Here is a 14,593-nt window from a genome sequence, read left to right on the forward strand (position 1 = left end):
CAATATTTCAAAACTTGAGTTCCTATATGATTGCATTCTGAAACCAAATCAAGAAGATTTTTAATTATGATAATGTGATAAGTGTCCACTGAGTAAGTACATAGGTAGTCAGAAGTGATAAGAGATTTCACACAGGCTTTGGGGAAGTACTCTAAGGAAATCAGGATCAGATAAACATTGTTTTGCAGAATCAATGTAACTGTAGCCTGGGGTTTGAGGGAACCGAGCCTTGTTGCTTGGAAAATATCACCCAAGTCTTCACCTAACCTCCTCATTCGCTTAAGTGGTGACAACACTTTCCACTTCATAACCACAAACCATAAATTGCCATTTTCTTTTACAGCCACACGCTTTAGAGAAATAATCTGGACTGTTGGACAGAGTTAGCTAGAGGGTGATGAGTTCCTCTGCTTGGGTAGAAGAAACACCTGCCAGCCAGCAGGTGTTTGAAATTCTCAAAATAAACTTTGTCTATTTTGGACCATTTTCGTGTTTGTCTCAGTCAGGCTCTAGCATATTTTTAGTTCTCATAAATTTAACTACCTAATGAGATTTATCCTCTTCAAGCCTGGGAACAAAATGGTAAAGTTGGGTGCCAGTGTCTACACTGGCAAGAAAGGAATTTTAAGGTGCAGGTCAACTCTTACTTCAGTGTTGAGATAATGCTTTCCTCTTTCTTCCCTGCAGACCCACAGGTGGCTCTGGTGACTGAGATGGCATCCTCTCTAAAGGTCCTAGGCCCTCTCTTGACCCTGCTGTTTCCCCTAGGTGGGCTGCTTGTACACAGCCAGAACCTTTCCTGGAGGGAATTCATGAAACAGCACTACCTGAGCACAAGCTGGAAACTCAGTGACTACAAATGCAATGATCTCATGAGGGAAAGAGAAGCTCCACAAGACAGGAACTATCACATCTTCATCTATACCTTTTGACACAAAATCGAGCATATTTGCCTCAGGAAGTGGAGAGACCATTAACAGAAATGTATACATATGGGCCCAGCATCCCTTCAAAATACTCCAGTGCTACCAGGAGGGCAACCAAAAGAGCTACAGAGAGCACAGCGGCTACAACTACATTGAATTCCACTGTGGCGTGAATGGGTATGTCGATGGCATAGAGGACATCCAGTTGTTAGACATCAAAAAATAGAAAGTCTACCCATACCCAGAGGTCCGAGTAGAGTGTCCAATACTTCCCAAGTGGGAGGCCGTGCCTCGGTCAACAGTCCTTGCTACTTCATCCTTTGCATTTGTGTGCCAACATTTTCCAGCTCCTTAGAGTTATGCTTGTTTCCTATCAAAACCACTCACAGTTTCTCTTCCTGGAGTATTCCTATGCCCTCATGTATCTGATTTGCTCCAGTTTTTTAAGATTAGGCTCTATGTGGCTTCTCTGTTTTACTGAACCAGGCATGTTCCTGAAAGTGACTCTCATTACACTGACCAAACCTGAATGGTCTTCCTTCCCTAAATAAATTATGTCACTCCAACGTGTGTGACATTCACAAATGTTATATGTTGTGTGATTGGTGGAGGTGTCCCAGGCTGTTTGATACACATTGTGCTTGGAGATGATGGGCGCACAGTGTAGGCTGAAGATGTATGTCATTCGACTCATTCCTTAAACATGTCTCTAAGGAAACGCATGCATTTTAGATAGGTTAAGTCATTATGTTTCCCGAGGCATAATAAACTAAGTAGAAGATAATGGCAGAAAATAACACATTATATGTTAATTAAAAAAAAAGAAACAGAAAAGAAAGAAGATAATGGCAAAAATGGGGTTTCTAATAATAATCATTTTCACTAGGCTGAGGTATAGAGTAGATATGGGATGTTAAATGGTAACCTTCAAGAATGGGTCTTAAGACTTAAGTTTTGTTGGAGGAAAGAAGAAGTAAATTGCAGAAGGAAACGTTGAGGACACAAGTAAGTAATGTCCATGAGAATTCTGTTTGCTAAATGGGGAAGAATGATACAGAGAAGGATAAACCTTCACTTCATACAATTTTGCCTCCAGCAGATATGGGGAGGAGAAATGTGGAACACTAAAGTACCTTGTGTTCTTTAGCCTCCTGTATTGTTGAATGACTCCAGTCTTGAAACACTTGGAGAAAAGGCCAAGATCATAACATTTTCAGTTTTCCTAGTCCTAGACATCTAGCCCCCATGAGTAGCCAAAGAATCTGGCTAGTCATAATTTTTCAAGAAAAGCTCCTCAGCTTTACAATTTTTCAGTGCACCCGGGGATGGGCAGATACTGAGGAGATGATGACTTGTAGTAACCAAACTCAGAAGAGATTAGTGTTAAACCAGTTGTTCTGTATCAAGAATCAATATAAAGATGAGGAATACTGATCTTTTTTCTCAGTTGATAAAAGCTACCTCAAAATGTCTGGTGTGGGGCACCTGGATGACTCAGTCTCTTAAGTGTTGGCTCTGAGTTTTGGCTCGGGTCATGATCTCAGGGTCATGAGATCGAGCCCCACATCCAGCTCTGTCATGAGTGTGGAGCTTGCTTGGGATTCTCTCTCCCTCTTCCTCTGTCACCTGAGCTATCTCTCACAAACTATCTCTCTAAAAAAATGGAAAAAGAACCCCAGAAAAACAAATAAAACAAAAACAAATGTAGTGGCATAGTTTGTGTTACTCTGTTCTGGTTGCCTATACTTATATTCCAGTCATCTGTTCTGGTCTCCCACAGTAAGTTCTCACAATACATTTTAGAAGCTCTAAAAATTCCTTTTATTAATGGGTTAAAAGATGGTAGTGAATATCATATGGTAGGAAAATGGATTTAAACACAATTAATATAACAGCTTTGTGCTGTTGCTTTGGTTTTCACACATCCACTCCCTCCACCCCATTTGGATAGCTGCATATTCATTTCCATTTGGGAACTGTTCCTCCCCTGCTTCTGTGTAGTGTTGGTGGGGTCATCCCAAGGTTTCAAATCCCCTCTAATGAGTCAAGTGTTGGTCAGGAGATTCAAGTTAGGCCAACAGACTCTTTCCTATAGGAGACCGGAATGTAACACCTAAAAAAATGGTTCTTTGGCAACAGATGATTTTGAGCTGATTATATTGAGAAACAGAAGACAAGGAGAAATTCTGAAAGTAGCCTATAAATCACCCACTTACAAATAAGAGACATTTATCATCATAGAGAAAATATCTATTCCCTAAGGTGTTTCCCTGTGCCTAGTAACAAGATAAACATGCCTCTAAGCCACAAGAAACTCTTACCAATCAAGAAGGCACAGACTTGGGGTGCCTGGGTAGCTCAGTGGGTTAAAGTCTCTGCCTTCGGCTCTGGTCATGATTCCAGGATCCTGGGAACAAGCCTGGCATCAGGCTCTCTGCTCAGCAGGGAGCCTACTTCCCTCTCTCTCTGCCTGCTTCTCTGCCTACTTGTGATCGCTGTCTGTCAAATAAATAAATAAAATCTTAAAAAAAAAAGGAAGGCACAGACTTAACTCTGCTTAACAAACCTTACCTTTGTTTACTCTACTTTCCCTTGTTACCTTCCTAGAGCCTGCCTTCCCCACACTCTTCTTTCTTTCTTTTAGCTGAAGAGGGTCTGTCAGCCCAAGGTCTCCTCACCTCTTTGAATGACTCTTCCTGATGTGAAGAACAAAGGCAGAGGAAATGTAGAAAGATAATTAAATTTCCTTACAACATGCAACCCATGGACAAGTACTCGGGACAGGCAGACAGCTCTTCTTGAAAGAGCTCAGCTGCCTCAATTTTAATACTTTGCTAAAGGAAAAGGTAACCTTAGCCTGACCTTAGCCCAACCCCCTGGATCTTGTAAGAGCCCTTTAACATATAAAAATCCCTTTGGAAACTCATTTATTTCTACGTTAAGCTATATGTGAGCAATCATCCTTCAAGCCTATGGCCCACTGACAGACATCTGAAGGGTCTTAAGACTCAAGTTGTACTACACCCTAGTGAATGACGTCATCTTAACAGCAGCTAGGCCTGCAAGGCCCTAAAACCCTTACTTCCAAATTCCTGAGAGACTTGGCTATTGCTAACCCCACCCTATCTTAAGAGTAGAGAATCAACCCCAGTGTAGCTCTTTCTGACCACGAGTCCTGTCCCAGTACATTCCTTAATTAAAAACCACCATTTTTGTACCAAAGATGCTTCAAGAGATCTTTCTTGATCATTCACTCCTGGACTCCAACATCGCCATATTTCACACCAGTCCCTGCATTTCTGTCATGCATATATGAGATATCCATGCTAATAAGCTTGTTTGTTTTTCTTTTGTTAATCTGTCTTATGTTATAAAGGCCATAGCTGAGAAGAAAGGAGAGAAGAATAAGATTGCTTTTCCTCCACACTATCCTCCAAGACTGAATCTCTAGTGATGATGCAAGTGATGTGGGAAACAAAGGCAAAAGAAAACTTAAATTTCCATTCTTCCTACAACCCATTGACCAGTCCTTGGAACAGGCAGAGTGACATTCATGTGGGAAGTGACCTGCTTACATGTTGACAGTTTACTAAGGACAAAAAGCAATCTTAGCTTGTCATTATCCCAACCACCCAGGATCTTGTACACCTACCTTCACACTAAAAATTCCCTTGGAAACTACCCTTGTCTCACTCTGGAAGATATATCTTGGCAATCATTCCCCAAACATATGGCTCACCTAAATACATCTGAAGGTTCTCGTGACTAGGGTTCCATTACACAGTAACAAATGACCTTTTCTTAACAACAGTTAGCCTCCTTGATGTCCTGGACATCTTCCTTCCAAAATTCCTTAGAGACTTATGCTATCTTTCTCTTCCTCCCATCTTGAAGCTATGTCAATGGGCAATTAATTCCTCATGACCCACTTTCTATGCAGCTTTCTGCCCTCAGTGCCTCAGGTCCACATGCTTTCAAAAAACCACCTTTTTGCACCAAAGATGTCTCAAGAATTCTTTCTTGGCTATTGGCTTCAAACCCTAACATCTTGCCTATATCGTCTATACTGGGAAGGTGATGATGCACCCCAACTCCAGGAAGAAAGAAACTCCTTCACTAAGACCCTCCCACCTTACCCTAGGTATCTTTTTATCTGACTCCTCATCTGTCTCCTTTATCATATTCTTTAAGAAGCTGATAAACCATCAGAGTTTCCTTGAGTTCCATGTGCCACTCTAGGAAAGTAATGAAACAAACAAGGGAGTTGGGGGAAGCTCAGATTTACAGCCAGGCAGTCAGAAACACAGGTGACAAGCTGGACTGGGAGAACCTTAGGTATTTGTGGTGTGTTTTCTCTTAAAATACTGAAATCATGGAGCTCAAAATGGTAAAGTTTCAGGGAGGAAAACACTCAACCCATACCAGGAATTCATAATTTCCTCACACTTCTTTGAGGAAGTTATCACTTCTCCTTTGTTCCTTTAAGGAGGCTTGGTCTTCCTGCATCTGCAGGGACACTGGCTTTAAACAGTGAGTTGGAGGGTGTGGGTCTCATCCACACTGTGCACAAGAAGGGCATCTTCCAAGCCCTGGGTTTCCCTTTCCTCTTTTCTAGGGCTCAGAACCCTTCCCTGCTGCACGCAGGCCACGCTGGCATACCTGGCAGAGGAACAGCAGACAAAAGCCTCTAAGCCTGGGACTAACCACAGCCTCTGTCCTCAGCAGGAGCACCAGGAAGGAGACCTGGTAAGAGGAGAAGCCTGGGGGCTGGGGAGGGTAGAGCCGTGACAATGGCCAGAAGGTCCAGGTCACATAGATGGAGGAGAAATATTCTAGGAGGGAGGAGGGAAGAGACAAGTTTCTCTTTGCATAAGTGCAGAGGAAAGAGAATAGGATCTGCCAGTCAGAGGAAATGTCATCTTAACACACATTCCTCCTCCCTGGGATTTAGCTCCTTCCTAGAATTGTGAGACTCATGTCAGAAAGAGGAGTCTCTTTCTTAGAACAAAAGATATTCCAAGCGCTCTTATCACTTAGGAATTTACAAGGGTTTCAGGAGCTCTGTGCCAGGAATCAGAGGCAGAAATCCACACGTATTTTCTACTCTATCACAGGGATGGAGTCATTGATACTGTTTTTTTTAAAACTCCCAGGTGAATTTTGTATGAAACCAGAGTTGAGAGCTGCTGGAACATTGGTTAAATTCTTTCTAAGATTTGCCACAGTTGTATCTTTCTAGAATGACTGTCAGATCATTGAAGCTGATTTAGGAATATATATAAATGAATATCTGATTTAATTAGTTATCTCGACTCTCCCACAATACATGATTGCATGCAGAAAGGAACACAAACCTGACAGTCCACCGTGATCTGGTCGATTTACTTAGAACTAACACTTCTGAGCATAAAAGATTTTCCCCAAATTATCCTCATTCTTATTCCCTTCCACAATTTCTTCAATCTATGTGTTCCCTAACATATAAATAACCATAGTTGAGTACTAGGTGAGTAAGAGTGAGTAACTGAGTGGTTTTTCTTTTTTTAAAGATTTTTTTAAATGTATTTGACAAAGATCACAAGTAGGCAGAGAGGCAGGCAGAGAGAGAGGAGGAAACAGGCTCCCTACAGAGCAGAGAGCCCAATGCAGGGCTTGATCCCAGGGCCCTGGGATCATGACCTGAGAAACGGCAGAGGCTTCACCCACTGAGCCACCCAGGTGCCCCTGAGTGGTTTGATGAAAGGAAATGCAGCCTTTTACTAGGTTACTTTCTCCAAGAACCTGCTGAAATGTCCAGGTGATCTAATATAGTACATAAGTCCACTGTGATTACTGATCAGGTTTATCTGTGCCATCTGAAGACCCCTTTCGCCTGAGGATGATGCTGTGTTCCTACATTGGTTCCTACCAAATGTGAACACGGATCCTTTTGTCCACTCCCCCCGCACTTAGCTTGAATACTTTGACACTCTGATGTAAATGTTGTGCTGCATAAGATCAATACGAATGAAAGCTGCTCTAAATTGGAGGACTCAAGTCCCACGGGAGAAGGTCCCCTACTGGGTACCCACTTTCTCAAGTGCCAGGTTGTCCTGACCTTCTTGTGTCTTCCCACTGAGAGGGGCCTTGAGTATTTAGCACCCTTGGAATCCAGGCTCCTGAAAACTGAAACTTCATATTTCTGTCTTTGTTTCTAAGACCTGACATAAAGATGTGGCATAAAGGAAGGGGAGGCCAGCTAGCACAGCGGTTAAAGGAATCGCGTGGTTTGGAAAGAACCATTGTGCACCACAGATAACTGACACACTCATAACTACTTCAGCATGCGGCCTTTCTGACAGGCATTTTGTTTGGCTGCTGCTCAAAGACAGATCAGTCTACAAAGCACTTTGACTTACCCTGGACTGTTAACCCAGTGAGGCTAGTAGTTGGCAAGGAAATGGAAAGGTATGAGGGGTAGCAGAATAGGCCACCCCAAATATTCCTTTTTGGCATAAGAATTATGTTAAGCTGTTTATTGTGAGAAAGTACAGAGGAGAAGTTCTAAAAGCAGAGGAAAGGTAACTCTTTTGTAGGGGAAACTTACATTAGAAAGAGGCCTGTTCAGGGAACTGAACCATGAGATGGGTCACCTTCATCTGAGAGAGTCATCTCCCTGGCAGGGCAAATACTCTTTCCCAAATATTTTCTCCTCTCACCTTTCTCTGAATTGCCTTCCCCCCTTTTGAAGCCCTAGACCCCGATCCTTTCCATAGGATCAGGATGGTCCATAAGACTCAGTTGGCTACTTGCTTTTAAGAATAATGTTTCTGTGGGGCTCCAGTATTATGTACATATTAAAATAGTTTTTGTCCTATTAAGTTGACTTTTTATTAAGGGGTAGGTGTTTTCAGCCAAGAACCTAAAATGGTAAGGAACAATTATTTTTCCTCCCCTGAACCTAGGACCTAAATTCTCAGTCCCAGCCAAATTCTTTTTTTAGTGACTTTATTTATTTGAGAGACACAGAGGAGAAAGCAAGTACCCAAGAGGGTGGGAGAGGTAGAAGAGGGAAAAACAGGTTCTCCTCTGAGCAGGAAGGCAGAAAAGGCTCAAGGTGACCAAGAGATCATGGCCTGAGGCCATGGCAGGGGCTTAACAGCTTAACCCACTGAGACACCCAAGTGCCCCACCACCAGCCAGACTCTTAATTGCTGTCCTTCAGTTGTTAAATCAACTACGTTTTTGAAACAACATGATTTCTGTGATATTTCAGTGTTCAAGAGGGCAGGATGTTTTCAATTCCCAGCGCTTTTTCTTTTCCCTTGATCTATGCTTTCTCTTCTTGCATCGCAATAGATCATGGGAGAATTGACTCTATGGCTACAGTGAGTTATTATCAGTAGTACTACTTACATTTAATGCACTATCTGATGACATACAGAAACTAATAGTAAAGATGTACAGTGTATCGGTTGTCAGGGTGAGAACCTGTGTGTGAAATACTGTGCACGTACTATGAGGTGTACTTGTCACCTCCAAACAAGCATGGACCATGGTTTCAAGGGAAATAAGTAAAAGCCTTGAGCATAGTTTGAAGCGATGGAGCACATTCTTGCTCCAAAGTCCCAGGGATGCAGTGGGGGGGGGGGGGGGGGGGCGGGGGGGAAGTAGCCGAAACCTTAGGTTGCTGAATAACCTCAAAGTTCGCCTAGGGCCCAGACGGTTCTCCTGAATACATTGGCAAATGCCATCTAGATGGCTCCAGGCTGGCAATGATGTGAAAGACATCCCAAACACACACACTCAAGGTCATTACAATACAATAGAAAGTGATTCTATTGCTGTGAACAAAATACAACAAAGCTTGGCAGAAGTTCCAAGATTATAAAGATGAAGAGGCCTGGGTCTTTCCTGGCCCTCTTGGCTATTGCCTTCCTTCAAAACACACAGAGCTCCAAAGCAGCAAGGGATGCTCTTTGTTTGTGTCCCAAACTCTGGCCTGGCTTCATGGCCCCCTAATTTCCTCACTCCCCTCCTTCTTTCCTCTATGGCAACCATGGAAATCAACAAAGGAAAACAAAAGTCAGAAGAGATCATGGGAAAACCTGCACCGAGTAAGAAGGACCATTATGGAAACTTTAGTCTTAGTCTAACCCTACAGGAATCAGACAACTGGGAGAGTAGCCTGGCTGACGAGGGTCCCAGGCAACAACGTAGAACCTGTTCTGGGAAGTAGTACTGTAGCGGCAGTCAGGATATCTCCCTCCAGTGTGATAGCAGGAAGTCATGTTAATAGGATTTGCACTGTGGTGGCAGTTATTCCCACAAGGCCTGCAGGTCCTGTTGGGCCAACTACAGGTAATAGTCACATTGTATAAGTGATGAAGTTCTAGAATCTAGGTGAGGTTCAGTGGGGTAAGGTCTGGAGCCGATGACCAAGAAAGAATTCTTGAGACATCTTTGGTGCAAAATGGTGGTTTATTAAAGCATGGGGACAGGACCTGTGGGCAGGAAGATCTGCTACCCGGGGTTGTGAGGGATGGCAGGTTATGTACCATGGGGGTGGGGGAAGTAAGGAAAAGGGAGGTTTCAATAGAACTTTCATTTGCTAAAAAGGACCTACAGAGATACTGGATACCAGAGGCCTTGCTACCAGAAGCCTTGCTAGTGTCAAGGTTGTTTTTCCCTTTTAGCAAGCCATTAACATTAAGATAGTTGGGACATTCTTAAAGAATGTCACATTTGTCCCACCAGTGGGGGTGAGGGGGAGATTGCGAGGTGTCCGCCTTTTGCTTTGTCCTCAGAAAGGCAGCCAGCCTTCTTTTCCCTAATCATAAGGAGTCCTGCAGGAAAGGTTTTGACCTATACAGGTCCAGATACGATTATTGACAAGACTCATTGCACTGTTGCATTAGACAGGACTTGCTCTTAGATGCCAAATGGTAAACTTTTGAACGCTGGTGGAGGGTTGAGCTGAGTGACATAGTGGATGCACTAGCCCCCATGACCCCAGCAGCAACAGGAGGAGAGACAAGGGTCCCAGAAGGTCCAGCATCATCTCTTTTGTGTAGGAAGAGAGAAGAAAATGAGACAATGATAGTAATAGAAGTCATAAGAGGAAAATTATCATACACAACCATTTATATCTGTTTGTGAGTCAAAAGACTCATCTTTTGTTCTAAGAAAGAGACTCATCAGAAAGAAATTGTCTCCAGGAAAATAACTCAGTTGAACTGAGTTTTGGTTTCAGCTCAAGTCCTGATCTTATTTTGGTGGTACTGAGCCCGATCAGGCTACATGCTTGATGGGGAACATGCTTGGGGATTCTCTCCCTTTGTCCCTTGACCCACTCATGCTCTTTCTCTCTCTCTCAAATAAATAGGTGAATCTTTCAAAGAAAGAAAAGGGGTATTTAGGGAACAAAACAATGAAGAAGAACTTTTTAATGCCACCTATACAACTGTTTTGCTTATGCCTTCAAAATGTGTCTGAGAGCCAAGGGTCTGACTGCCTCTTTACACACAGTTCCCTCTTTGGGATGACCTTACCATCCTCTTCACCTAACTTCTAATTAATTCTCAAAACTCAGTTCAGGTATTGTGGTCTTCTCTCTACCAGCTCCTCACAGCTCCCTGGCATCTCCTCTAACTCAGCCAAAAGAACTCTTTACAGTTATTAATATACAGTGCATTTCTCTATTTACCTGATATTCTCTTTTATTAGATCATGAACTCCTGAATCTGAGTAGCCCAGTACTTGCAGGTACATGAATAATTCATTCAAGTCTGTTGTTGGAACTGAAAACATTACCAGGTACATGGTCAACTCTTACATCAAATTTACATGGTGTATTTGGAGAAAAGAACTGAAATCATAGAGTGTCAAACACTGAAGCTTCAGATGGGAAAGAAAGCACTCAGTCCATGTCAGGAATTCCTCATTTCCTCACACTTCTTTGAGGAAATAATCACTTCTCCTTTGTTCCTTTAAGGAAGCTTGGTCTTCCTGCATCTGCAGGGACACTGGCTTTAAACAGTGAGTTGGAGGGTGTGGGTCTCATCCACACTGTGCACAAGAAGGGCATCTTCCAAGCCCTGGGTTTCCCTTTCTTCTTTCCTAGGGCTCAGAACCCTTCCCTGCTGCACGCAGGCCACGCTGGCATACCTGGCAGAGGAACAGCAGACAAAAGCCTCTGAGCCTGGGACCAACCACAGCCTCTGTCCTCAGCAGGAGCACCAGCAAGGAGACCTGGTAAGAGGAGAAGCGTGGAGGCTGGGGAGAGTAGAGCCGTGATGATGGCCAGAAGGTCCGGGTTAAATAGATTGAGGAGAAATATTCCAGGATGGAGGAGGGAAGAGATAAGTATCTGCATATGCACAGGACAAAGAGAAGAATAGGATCTGCCAGTCAGAGAAATGGTCATCTTACTTTACATTCCTCCTCCCTGGGCTTCAGGTCCTTCCTAGAATTGTGAGACTCACATCAGAAAGAAGATGGTTTTTAAAAAATGGATGAAAGATATCTTGAAAGGTGCAATGAAGATCTAAATGGTTGTGAATGATAATTTTGCTCTTACTGCTTCTACTACTATCATTCTCTCACTTTCTTCCCTCTTCCTACACAGAAGAGATGATGCTGGATCTTCTGGGACCCTTTCCTCTCCTCCTTTTGCTGCAGGGATCATGGGGGTCAGTGCTTCCCCATGGTGCTTGGGCTCAACCCTCCACCAGTATTCAAACATTTATAATTCAGCATATTAGTGCAGGTCCTGTCCAGTGGAACATGGAAATGTCTCGTGTCAATCATCTTGAACGGAGCTGTAAGCGTGAAAACACCTTTTCGGACAACTTCTTCCAGAATGTGTCAGATACCTATATCTTGCCCAATAGGATCTGCAGGAATGGCCAGAACAACTGCCATCAGACTGTAAATTGTACTGGCATGACTCACTGCTATGACGCTGGAGGAACATATCCCAACTGCAGCTACAGCATTACTCTCCAGAACCGGTTCTACATTGTTGCCATAACGACTCTCAGCCAGGCTACCCTCCCAATCTTCTGCTTCCTGTATACTTAGATTTTACCAGCCCTCTGCTTTCTATACAGTTAGGTTAAGACCAAGGTTTCCATTGCCTTCCCTCTCACTTGGTGCAGGTTCTTTTATGGTCTCTTCTGCCTTCTATTTCCTTTGCTCACTTTCATAATTCCCTTAGAAGACAGAAGGAGGGGAGTGGGAGAATTATAGGGTCAAGATGCAAAACCAGACTTGTGGACAAAAACAAGTAGGATTCTTTTTTGTTTTGGAGCTTTGTATGTTTTGATGGAAAGCAATACGGAAAAGGGCAATGAAAGACACAGGCCCCATATTTTTAATCTTGGAACTTCTCCCAAGCTTTGTTGTATTGTGTTCACTGCAATTAAATTAAATTTCTGTTGCACCCAAACTCCATGCACACAGAAGCTCCTTCATGAGGGACCCTCCCAGACCTTACCTTACATATCTCTTTATCTGGCTGTTCATCTCACTTCTTATCACATCCTTTCATAAACTGGTAAACAAAACTGTTTCCTTGAGTTTTGTGAGCAGCTCTAGCAAATCGGTACAACAAACAAGGGGTGGTGGGAAGTTCAGATTTATAGCCAGGCAGTCAGAAGCACAGGTGACAAACCGGACTTGGCATGGCACCTGGAGTGGAGGAGTCTTGTGAAACTGAGCCCTTAACCTGGGGGAACTGACACTGTCTGCAGGGAGGTAGTGTGAGAATTGAGTTAAATTGTAGAATATCCAGACAGTGTCCCGGAGTGGCCTAGTGTAGGACACAACCCACACATACACATGTGGTGTCTGAAGTGCTGTGAGTGTGGTAGCAGCGTGACAGTAAAGGAGAGACACAGAAGCTGTTTGTCCCAACTCAATTCCTTTAAATGGAATTATGAACACTTAATAAACAACCAAATGAATTTCTGAGGATGGGCTCTGGGCTTTATGGAATGTTTTTAAAGGTCCCTGCCTGACTGTAACGGGCAGTCTGATTCGGAACGACTGTCCATCTAGAGGTATGACTACTGGGCAAGGGGGAGGGGAGAAGGAGGATGGGAGGGGAAGAGAAACACTCACATGTAGCTCACAAAGATAAAATACTTACTGTCTGGCCCTGTATAGAAAAGATGTGCTACTTCTGGCCAACAAAACTATTCCACGGATATTGTCTTCTGGCTGTGGCTGACCCAGGTGGCTAGATTTCAGTAGGAGGGAAGACATCCAGCAGGCTGAGAATTTGTAATTAGTGCCTCAGGAAATCATGGACTCAGGACTGGAAGATATTTGGCCTCTTGGTGTCTCTCATCAGTGTTCTTTTCCATGCATTCCCTCAGTCTGTCAGTAGCAGATGCATTTTCTCCATCCTTCTGTTTCATGTGGTGAGCCCATGTTTATGTCACATTCTATTTCTCCCTTAAATAGAATTTCCTGCTGAAAGATGCCTGACTGACCCGCCTGTGTCAGTCAATCATCACTCAGACAGAGTTCGATGGCACAAATGTGCCTTCCGGAGCCTTCTTCTGTGGCCACGCAGGAGATAGGAGAGCTGGAACTGCCCTTACACAGAAAAGTGGAGTCTCAGATCTGGCCCCCAAGTCAAGGATGCCCACCCACACACTTTGCAACACTTTTGATGTTCCCACCTTTTAAGTTTTCACTTAACTTTTTTTTTAAGTAAACTACACTGAATGTGAGGATTGAACTCCTAACTTTGAGATGAAATGTCTCATGCTGTACCTACTTTTTAAGGCACCCCTTAAAAGTCTGCCTGTAGTGGTGGGAGTTGACCAAAGCCAGCAGGGCCTGGACTGAGACCACACTTGCTCCCAACCTGTGTCTCCTCTTCCAGGCTTTCCTGACCTTCTGCCTTTCCTCCCAGCATGGGAAGTTCTGAGGAGCTTCAGGACCTGTGGCTCCGTTGGCATCCTAAGGCCAGATCTCATTCCAAGAGGGTGAGCCCTGGTTTAAAGATGTCACAGTTCTCAGAGAAAATGAGCTAAGGACACAATTCAAATCATGTCACCTACCACCACTATGTGGAAATAGAATTTGACTTTTGGATCAGATGACATTGTACTTTTAAAGAACAAAAGAAAATTTATATTGATTAGAAGATGTGGGACCAGTAAGAGCATGGTGCTGCTCTGACAGCCTGACCTCCTATCTTAGACAGACGCCTTAGCTACTTCCATGGGAAAAGGTGGGGAGTACACAATCTAAACCTGTTTTGATTGATTAATTTCCTAGTATGAATCCTTTTTTTCTGTAAGTCATCTTTTCGATTTGTAAAGTTATTTTTGAAAATGCCGTACTATCTAGACAGTGCTAACAGAAACAAAGGAAGTGTTGTTTATCCACATTTGTGGCCCAGTGTGAGGGTGGCATAAGAGGGGCTAGAAAGTTTCACAGGAGAGGAGAAACTAAGCTCAGGGGGATGGGGATTCTTCTGGAGTTCCTCATACTTCTAGGTGGGTTTTATTAAGTCCTTCCCTTGTCCTCTCATGGGCTCATTTCATGTTTAAGGTGATTAATTACTTTTCAAAATTTAAGCAATGTAGATCAATACAAGCCAATATATAGTACTCAACACTAATAAATATTGTTTTTCATTTACTTAGCATTTTTTAAAATAAAGAAAATAT

At 43.3% G+C, this 14,593-nt stretch overlaps 1 pseudogene; it reads left to right on the forward strand.

Annotated features, from left to right (window-relative positions):
- LOC123936359 overlaps positions 1–11,987 on the forward strand; it is a 28,787-nt pseudogene extending 16,800 nt beyond the window's left edge.
- Positions 11,988–14,593: the final 2,606 nt, after the last annotated feature.

This window comes from Meles meles, unplaced genomic scaffold (genome assembly GCF_922984935.1).
Source record: "Meles meles unplaced genomic scaffold, mMelMel3.1 paternal haplotype, whole genome shotgun sequence".
NCBI classification, from domain to species: Eukaryota; Metazoa; Chordata; class Mammalia; order Carnivora; family Mustelidae; genus Meles; species Meles meles.